This window comes from Sinocyclocheilus grahami, unplaced genomic scaffold (genome assembly GCF_001515645.1).
Source record: "Sinocyclocheilus grahami isolate Dianchi unplaced genomic scaffold, SAMN03320097.WGS_v1.1 scaffold314.1, whole genome shotgun sequence".
NCBI classification, from domain to species: Eukaryota; Metazoa; Chordata; class Actinopteri; order Cypriniformes; family Cyprinidae; genus Sinocyclocheilus; species Sinocyclocheilus grahami.
Window position 1 is genome coordinate 499,776 of NW_015505493.1, and position 10,276 is coordinate 510,051.

The 10,276-nt window shown below is 34.5% G+C and overlaps 1 protein-coding gene across 10 annotated transcripts in view; it reads right to left on the bottom strand.

Annotated features, from left to right (window-relative positions):
• Nucleotides 1–10,276, bottom strand: part of clocka (clock circadian regulator a) — a 78,329-nt gene that overhangs the window by 40,026 nt on the left and 28,027 nt on the right. For 9 of the 10 annotated variants that reach the window (XM_016294270.1, XM_016294269.1, XM_016294268.1 and 6 more), the window contains one exon: nucleotides 826–887. The exons of the other annotated variant lie outside the window; for it this stretch is intronic. The gene's annotated coding sequence lies outside the window, so the exon portion shown is untranslated. The remainder of the gene's footprint in view (nucleotides 1–825; nucleotides 888–10,276) is intronic. 10 annotated transcript variants of the gene reach the window in all.

The following is a 10,276-nucleotide window of genomic DNA, read 5'->3' on the forward strand; positions in this document are numbered from 1 at the left end:
ACAATAGTCAGAAATTGAATAGTTTATTGAACCTTTCAAGAAAAATATTGCATATGTTTTTTGTGACCCATTTAGTATGATATAGGACAATATGGAGCTCATACTTGAGAATGAAATAACACCTCAATTTTATTAAGAAGCCAAAACTGTGCAAAAATATGCAATTATTTTGGGCAGATGCTGATATATACAAGTTGAAATTCGAATTTCTGAATGAGATTTTTTGTTGTATAGCAGACTACATACATAACATGCTTATAAATATCAGTTATGACACTTAAATGCTCAAAGCTCTGTAATTTTAATTGTGGGAGCAAACCATATAATGCAAGGCAATGCAATGATTGAAAGATATAGAATTAAACTTTCCTCAAAAGCCTGTTTATCATATTTGATTCTCAAATTGTAAGATAAAAAAATGAATACACTGTATGGAATCAAAGTTACTTTACTAACAATATAAAAGTTATTCTTACATTAAATATTTAACAGCAGAACAACATTTGTAGAAAATATACTTTAAGGCCTTTTTTTTGCTAAAAAGTATAGACTGTCAATCAGACGACAGAAGGCATGCAGTAGATGTTGATAATATAGAGAAATTTCTCATATCAAATATTATACAATCTTTATAGGGCTAAGAAGAAATGTTGTAATACAAAAAAAAAACTAAATTAACATAAATCTTTCCCTTGTAAATAAATGAGTAAGTATAGATGGCAAAAAAATAAATGCTGTAGTCATTTTTAAGACAACTGAATTGTAACATATAAAATATTAATACTTGATTAATTAAATAACTAATTCTGTAAGTAATAAACTTACTCATGTCATTATTTCTGTAATAGCAGCAATGCTCCTTAACCACTGTAAATCTGCGCTTAAATCTGAAACACAAACGGAAACAGAAATTAGTCACAAACAGCTGGCTCTGGAGAAAATGCTTCAATTACATTAGAGAAATAGTAATACATTAACTTGGAGGATTACTAAGTTTTTACTAAGAAGAAGAATCAAAGAAGATTATAAAAAAATAAAAACATCTGAATTAATAATAGTAGGTGTTCAGGTTTCAAGAAAAAAAAACATCACTTTGACCCAGTAAGCCTGAGAAGGGTCATGACCTTAAAGTTAAAGACCCCAAAGTCATCATGGTAAACATTCTGCAAAAAAAAAAAAAAACTGTGCCATACCCAAAATAATGGCTTCATTGAAGCTTAACATTTTCCCCTAGAACTAACAGTTCTGTCCATCCCAAAATAAACTATTCAGCCTACTACTAGATATTTTACAAGGCCACAGATGTTGTGATGTACTGCCAAGCCTGATAGCCGACTTGGCAAGACCTTCTCCAAAGATAAACATTCAGTAATGTAAAACCAGGGCCGAAGTTCAGCTGTCATAAGAACAGAACTTATGAGAATATACAGAATTCACTGCACCTTCATTACTAGTTAACTGCAGTTTGATGTTCACGATACTGATCACAGTCTTACATAATTGACATTAACATACCGGGTGTCGTTTTCGTTAATTTTTTTTCTTAAAATGCAAATGTATTAAAATATCTACTGTAGATATAAAGTCATAGCAATGAGAATAAAGTCGAAATTACGAGAATTAAGTAGAAATATTTTCAGAATAAAGTGGAAATTACGAGAATAAAGTCATAGCAATCTGAGAATAAAGTCTAAATATTTTGAGAATTAAGTCAAAATTATGAGAATAATGTCAAAATATTTTGAGAATAAAGTCTCAATTACGAGAATAGTCTAAATTGCAATAATAAAGTAAAAATTGAGAATAAAGTTGATATTACAATAATAAAGTCGTAGCGATATTTTGAAAATATTTTAGAATATTTTCAAAATATTTTGAGAATAAAGTCCAAATATTGACTTTATTATCATAATTTTGACTTTTTTCTCAAAATATTTTGACTTTAATCTCATAATTTTTTTTTTTTTTTTACGTGACACTAAAACGGCGTCATAGTTTGTATATAAACCTCATCACATTTATAAAGCTGGAATAACAACAAAGAAACCTCTGGAAGGAAGTTTATTTAGGTGATTAGCTCAGTTAAATTAGCTGCTAACGTAGCCACATTCCTTTAGCTGAAAAGCAACACAACCTCAAAACAGTAAACAAGACGATGGTTGTAATGCACTATGGTCCATGGTGCCCGGATGTGTGGTGACCAGAGGAAAACAAGTGTGCTAACGATGGTTAAAGCTGGTGATGATGGAAATCTCTCTTTCATGTTTTTACTATGAGAGTCTTGTCACATGCAGGTCTGGACCTCCGGTCACGCCACGCTGCACACCAGCTATGTCCCCCGAATGATCACTACATGTGACTACTGACCCAGACAACACACGCAAAGAAAATAAACGACATTCCGACACAGCTCAGACTCAATTCAGCCACTCCTGCAACACAAACAAGCAACCAGACCAGGCGCAATAAACTTAAGACAAAAGCACACCCCTTGTTTCTATTTGACTTCGGATTGGAACTAAATACACCACCATTCAAAAGTGTGGGGTCATTTTTTTTTGTTTTTTGAAAGAAATTCATACTTTTATTCTGCGAAGAGTAATTAAATTGATTAAATTTAAGTTCTTTCTAATTAAAGAATCCTGGAAAAAATATCACAGTTTACACAAAAAATATTAAGCAGCACAATTGTTTTCAGAAATGTTTCTTGAGCAGAACATCAGCATTAGAGTGAATTCTGAAAGATCATGTGACACTGGAGTAATAATGCTGAAAATTCAGCTGTCATCACATGAATAAATTACACTTTAAAATATATTAAAATAGAAATCAGTTATTTTAAATTGTATTTATTTTTACAGTTAAAACAGTTACATTTGTGACCCTGGACCACAAAACCAGTCTTAAGTCGCTGGGGTATATTTGTAACAATAGCCAAAAATACATTGTATGGGTCAAAATTATAGATTGTTCTTTTATGCCAAAAATCATTAGGATATTAAGTAAAGATCATGTTCCATGAAGATATTTTGTAAATTTCCTACTGTAAATATATTAAACTTAATTTTTGATTAGTAATATGTATAGCTAAGAACTTCATTTGGACAACTTTAAAGGCAATTTTCCTCAATGTTTTGATTTTTTTGCACCATCAGATTCCAGATTTTCCAGCCAAATATTGTCCTATCCTAACAAACCATACATCAATGGAATGCTTATTTAGTCAGCTTTCAGATGACGTATAAATCTCAATTTCGAAAAATGGACCCTTATGGCTGGTTTTGTGGTCCAGGGTCACATATAAGACAATAAAGTGCACAATTAGAATATATGCCGTCCCAGTGACAGCTTTTGTACCTTTTTTCCTGAGTACACTATACTGCAGAAAATTTCGAAAAATGGACCCTTATGGCTGGTTTTGTGGTCCAGGGTCACATTTCACAATATTACTGTTTTAACTGTATTTTTTGATCAAATAAATGCAGTCTTGAGCATAAGAGATTTCTTTCAAAAACCTTTGACATGTAGTGTAAAGGATGCCAACAAAACACAAAATAAATCTAGATATTTGTAGTACAAATATGACTGTTATAATAAAAATAATAATTCATTACATTTATATAGTGCTTTTCTAGGCACTCAAAGCGCTTTACATTGTCAGGGGGTATCTCCTCATCCACCACCAGTGTGGAGCATCCACCTGGATGATGCGACGGAAGCCATAGTGCGCCAGAACGCCCACCACACACCAGCTTTTTGGTGGAGAGGAGACAGAGTGATGAAGCTAATCAGTAGATATGGTCACACCTCTACTCTGGGATTTTTAATGACAGAGAGTCAGGACCTCGGTTTAACGTCTCATCCGAAGGACGGTGCTTGTTGACAGTATAGTGTCCCCGTCACTACACTGGGGCGTCAGGACCCACACAGACCACAGGGTGAGCACCCCCTGCTGGCCTCACTAACACCTCTTCCAGCAGCAACCTAGTTTTCCCAGGAGGTCTCCCATCCAGGTACTGACCAGGCTCAGCCCTGCTTAGCTTCAGTGGGCATCCAGTCTTGGGCTACAGGGCGATATGGCTGCTGGTTATGCATTTGGTTATGCTACCAAAAGCATAAAATACCAACTGTAGAACATCAAAAGGAATTTAAAGGAAATCCGTCAGGATTTTAAAACACAGCTCCTCCTGCAATTTCCTTTGACTGTCCGGAAGCAAAACATTATTCCAACACAATACACATCTGATAAAAACCACACAATAAACAATAAGATTTTTAAAAATAAATAAATTATTACAAATAAATAAAAACACACATAATAATAATAATAAATCCTAGAATTTTTATAAATTTGGAACAAATACAAAAGGATTTAAATGGGAATTGTGTTACGGGATAAAAACATAAATCACATTTTCTAGCACATCCTCCCAAAATATTATCATTAGAGTATTATGAGCAGCAATATAATATCCTTGTAGAATAACAAAAGGAATGTAAAGGAAATATGCCAGGAAATTTCTTTCAACTGTCCTGGGTAGGATTTGTACACAATATCTTTGTAGACTCTAAGAATAAAAAAAGAATCCTTTGGGAGTTTCAGTTCATCCAGGAGGATCATTTTGGATTTCAATGGGATCATTAAAGATCACAAATTCAGATAGAAATACTCAAAATAGGATTCAGGAATGTTTGACAAGGGACACAAAACAATCCTTACGGATTTCATTGAAATTCCTTTTGATGTTCTTTCTTTTACTCACTGAAGATATTTGGCATTCAGATGCTTCCCAGATATGAGTCACAAATGTTACCGGAGTATCAGTTCAACAAGAAAAAAGAATCGCTTCACTACAGGGAAATGTAGAGAAGAGAAATCCTCTGACACAGTGCCACAAATATAACCCAAACACATAAAATACATCAGTTGTACATACAACACTAGGAATCCAAAGGATTTATTTGAATTAGGAGGCAACATAAAAAGACTTCGAAATAGAAGCTGGGGGATTCTGGGAAAAACACATGAGAAGGGCACATGTGAAGAGAGAGAGGCGACGGAGGAGTGGAAAAGGATGTAGGACAGAGTGGAATATTTTCAGTTCACCGAGACATGGAGTCAATTTCGCAAAAGATTTGACAAAAAGCAAGGCATGCTAAACCGTGAAGGAGGGTTTGACAGAGAAAAAAGGATAAGGCTTGCAAGAAGAAAAAAATGAGGGGGAGGGTTTGTGAAAAAAAACTCATCATGGTGAAAAAGGATAAAACGAGACATAAAAGCGAAAGAGTAAAATAAAAAGGAAGTATGGCAGTCCCCCAGCATTTTCCGTAGAGCGGTTGTGGCGTTACCAGTAAGCTGAGCAATGGTTTTGTAACTGTGATGTCAGTAGATGCTTCCCTGACCCGCTGACCCAGTGACCTACTTTTGCTTCTCTCACTCACCGTTTCTCTCTTCCACTGCGACTTAATCACAGCTCAACAGGCAGCCGTAGCTACAACCAATCACGCGACGGGCTGAGTTGCCACACACTCGCTATCAGCAAATCAGGAAATCAGGACTAGCGCACCACAAACAAACGGCAGCCAATAACACGCTGAGAAAGAAATAAAAAGATTTTTCAGCCAATGAAACGCAGAGTCTACAAACGCTCAGCTAACCATGACACAGAGTAGTGTCAAAGAAGGGAAGGAAAATACAAGAAATAGCAGAAGGAAACAGGCTAACAAAACCAAGCTTCTTCTCTTGCCGAGTGTGACACCATTTACCTATTCGGCCAAAGTCAGCCAAAAAAGATCTGCCTAAAGCACTAGGTTAAAACCAGATAACAAGCGCATGACAAACAAACAAATTCTTCCTCTGCTCTCTTGCCACACTCAAACAAATGAGGTTTCTCTCACACACACCCACGTCTACCCTTAGGGGCTCTGTACGCTATAGACTGGGCTGGGAATATTTTCACACAGTTGTGCATATCTTGAATTGTACCTGCACACAAACAGTCACAGATGGACGAAATACAACTGTGCAAATTGCATATTAGGATTCCACTGTGCTGTCATTTGCCCTTTTTGACTCTCAAGGGGACAGGTCATTTAAAAAAAAAAAATAATTCTTTCGATATTTACTTAGCTTCATGTCTTTCCAAACCTGTATAACTTTGTTTCTTGTGTAAAACACAAAAGGAGATATTTATACGCATGTCCAAGCTGCTCGTATTCCATACCATGTTCAGCAGTCGTTTTTAATTTACTGTAAAAATGCAGGGCTGTGCTGAAACAATCATACTATATTGTAATATATATTACAATAATATATTGTAAAAAAAAAAATTTTTAAATGAATGAAATTAAAATAAAATTACTTAATATTTAAGTTTTTAATTAAAAAATATTTATATTTAATATGATTTATTTATTTATTTATTTATGAATAATTGATTGATTATGATGAAAAACTGGTTCATATTCCTATTTTAATTCTCTGTTATATGTCGTTTTCAAATTTGAGTATTATTTATACACGGTTATAATTTTACATTATATATATTAATTTGTATATATTGTCAGTTTTCATTTATTTTGTTACATGCTTTTCTCATTTTTATTTCTTATTCAAATATTTTTATTTAATTTAATCCAATTAATTTTTATTTCAATTTTCATTTTGCTTTTTTCAGTTAGTAATTTTAGTGCTTCAACTCCAACAAATTTCAGTTAGTTGACACAGCAACATTTCTAATTTTCATTTAGTTTAATTTCATTCCATTTAATATTTAGAATTTATTTCATTTCAGCTTTACTTCCAATAAACAAAAAAGTGTTTTAATAGTTTTAGTTTCAGTTTTAGTTCACAATTACACACACTTAGCATTCTACAAAGCATTGAGCTAGCAATGTCAAGATTATGAGTTCAGTTCAGGAAATGCATGAACTGATCAAATGTATACCTTGAATGCAATGCAAGTCTCTTTAAAGTGTGTTCCAAGAACTTTGAGAAGACTCAAGTTAACCCTCCTAGATTGTTTTGAGTATAAATCCTTCAAGCTCACTTAAAACTTTGATACATCTTCTGATAACCAATGCATGAAGACCCAAGAAGACTAAGGACTCAAGAAAAAGTGAATAATAAAGATTGTGACAAAAAAATGCATTAAAAAATAATAAATGTAACTGTCATGCACAATGACATGTATCGCAATGTGTATCAGACAGCATCATAAAAGTCTTTTTTCATGCAAGAAATGCGGGTTTGCAAAACTATTTTTAGTTGAGTGATTCCTAATCATTTTTCTTTCAACTCTGAAAAACACCTCACTGCAACACAAACCTAGTCTCCGACATCACTGTCTCCTTACAGTCTCAGGATAACCAAACATGGCTTTTTCTGTTCCCTTCCCATCTACATTAAATTTTTTTCTCCCACCGCAGCAGAGTCTGCTTTCCATTTTTAATAAATTCATGCAAGGTGCCTACACATTCTCACTCTTTTTTCTCCTTCGCTCCCTCAGATCGAGTCTCTACAGGCTCTGTGCGCACAGTGTGTGTTCTCTCAGATGTAGGTCAGTAAAGCTCTGAAGATGTGAGTCACGCCAGCATGACAACGGTGCCCATCGGCAATGCCATAGCAACCACTCTCACCAAGCGGGGTAAAAATAGATGTGCTGAATTCCTCCACTGCAGTTTCCCTCTCATATGTTCTCTCTCAGCATTTTCTCCATTACTCATGCAGCAACCGACCCACAATCATCTAGAAATGCTCTTCTAGATTCTTCTGTTTTTTGCAAAACTTACGGTAAATGGATCAATCTCAAAAATACAACACACAATCACCTGACACGCATACATTGGATAAATAAATACTTATCCTCACAAAAATACGACCGCAGCTTGAAAAAATGATTAATGTGAACTGAAAATGATGAGGAATCCCTTAAGGCCAGTGATTCCCATGCTTAGGTATGAAGACTGGGTTTCCATTTAAAGCAGAGTTCTCCTTTTCCCTTTATACGGTCCACGTCAACTCCACTTTCCCTGGAAACATGTAATTGCTCTTTTCTAGTGACAGATTTGCATGTTATCTTCAGGTTTAGTTATCGTGTAGATAGCATGGGTAACATTGTCAGCAGCACAGTGCAGTATGTTAGCCGTAACTCTCCTTATCAACCTGAAATGACTTCACTCCTTTTTAAGTCTGGAAATGCAAGGGATTACTCACTCAGTGCAAGCCCCATTCACATGTCACACCTCTGGACCTCTTTAGAGAATGGCTAGGGAACATGAGCTGAAATAGATTGGGAAGCACTCTGTTTGGGCCATAAACAGTTTAATACAGCTTACTCACACAAAATGCACTGAACTCAAAACTGCAAACATGTAGCCTACATTCTCCATTTGGAAAAAAAAATAAACGTTTGAGAGAAAAGTCGATTTTTGTAATGTCTTTTGTTGTTATTATTATTATTATAATAATTATTAACAACAACAACGATCAAAAGGACAATAAATAGAATGATCAAGTTTACTTAAAATACATATACAATACATATTTGTGATTTGAGCAACAAATATTTGAGAAATTCAAAATGCATTGCACCTGTATTAATAATAAAAAACACACAATATTTAGATATACTGTAATAAAAATTAGGGCTGTCAACAATGGATTAAATGTTTTAATCAGATTAAATCACACTCTTTCGGTGCGGCTAATCGAAATTAATCACAATCAAACTTATTTGAATTAAGCATATGATCTTGTTTTGTCACAAAAGATTGAAGGGTGATTCTTACAAAACTGTATTTTCTGCAAGCTTATTTCAAGATAAATTTAGATGTTTTTTCAAAAAAGGGCACTTGGAGACTCCAAAAGGACACCAAAGAATCAAATGATATGAAAAGTTCATATAATCATTCAAAAAAGCACACATTAAAAAAGGTTTTCTCTCTTTATATATACAGTATATGAGTCTCTATTCTCTCCACCATCTCTGATGTAATCAGCCTGGTTTTCTTTACATTAGCGCTGTTTTGGACGGATTGTTTGAAAGCATTCGCTTACTGGATCATTGGACTGAAAAGTCCATTTATTTATTTATTTCATAAACTGTGGCTCAAAAAAACTTTCCCGAAGTTTAACAGCTTAAAATGATCTGATTGCAAACAGAGAAGCAAAATTGGGTGAAAGGTTTAGAATATAAATTGCACTTCAGTAATTTTGCATGAAATTATTTTAACGCATTACGGATTTTTAAATTAATTGCATGTGTTAACGCATTAACGTTGACAGCTCTATTAAAAATATGAATGTCAATATTTTGGTAACACTTTAAATTACAGAAGCATTTTTCACTATTAACTAGTTGCTTATTAGCATGCATATTACTACTAGCATACTGACTGTTTATTATTAGTACTTAATAAGCATATATTATATTAATTCTGCACGACTATATTCTAGAACCATTAAGTGAATGTGTGTTCCCTAATCTAAAAAATAAACAAAGCATATACATAAGCAGAAAAAGAAAGGGCATGGAGGGCACATCTGCCGTGGTACATATACCAAGAAAAGGTGTGCTCACACTGCAAACAAACATACGCTGAAGCCTTCAGATAGTAGGTTCAACAGTCAAGACCAAAAAGACTGAATGAAGATACAACACCTCAAAGAAAACACCTCAACATTAGGAAAATGAAATGTGACAGAGATGCCTCTAAACTGGGATATCATACTTCTTTTTTTATCAGTAGTCACAGCATATTAGGGATGTAACGATTACCGGTTTCACAATAAATCACGATAAAATGCCCTGACGGTTAGTATTACCGTTTAAAATTTATTTATCATCAAAACCGTGTTTGATTATCGCGCTTTTGAAAACTCGCGGTAAATCCTGTCCAGCCAGCATCAGTCTGACGCAGAAGCAGCATGCAGTGTTGTTGTTGTTGTTTTTTTGCACGAGACGAAATGGCGGAAGGCAGTGACAGCGCTCGGGAGATTTTTCAGCCATCTAAGAGGACCAAATCGGTGGTCTGGTCGTATTTTGGCTTTTACAAGAGTCCTGAAGGCAATTTAATCGAGGACGGTCACCCTGTCTGCCGATCTTGCAAGAAGAAAGTCGCTGCAAAGTCATCTTCGTGACCACCCCCCCACTGTTATATAGCGAATGCAAGGTAACTTTTACCTCAGTACCAAAACTAACTGGGCAAATAATAGAACAAAAAATATTGATTAGAGATTGAATATTTAGTTATCTCACTTGTAATTAACGCAAAG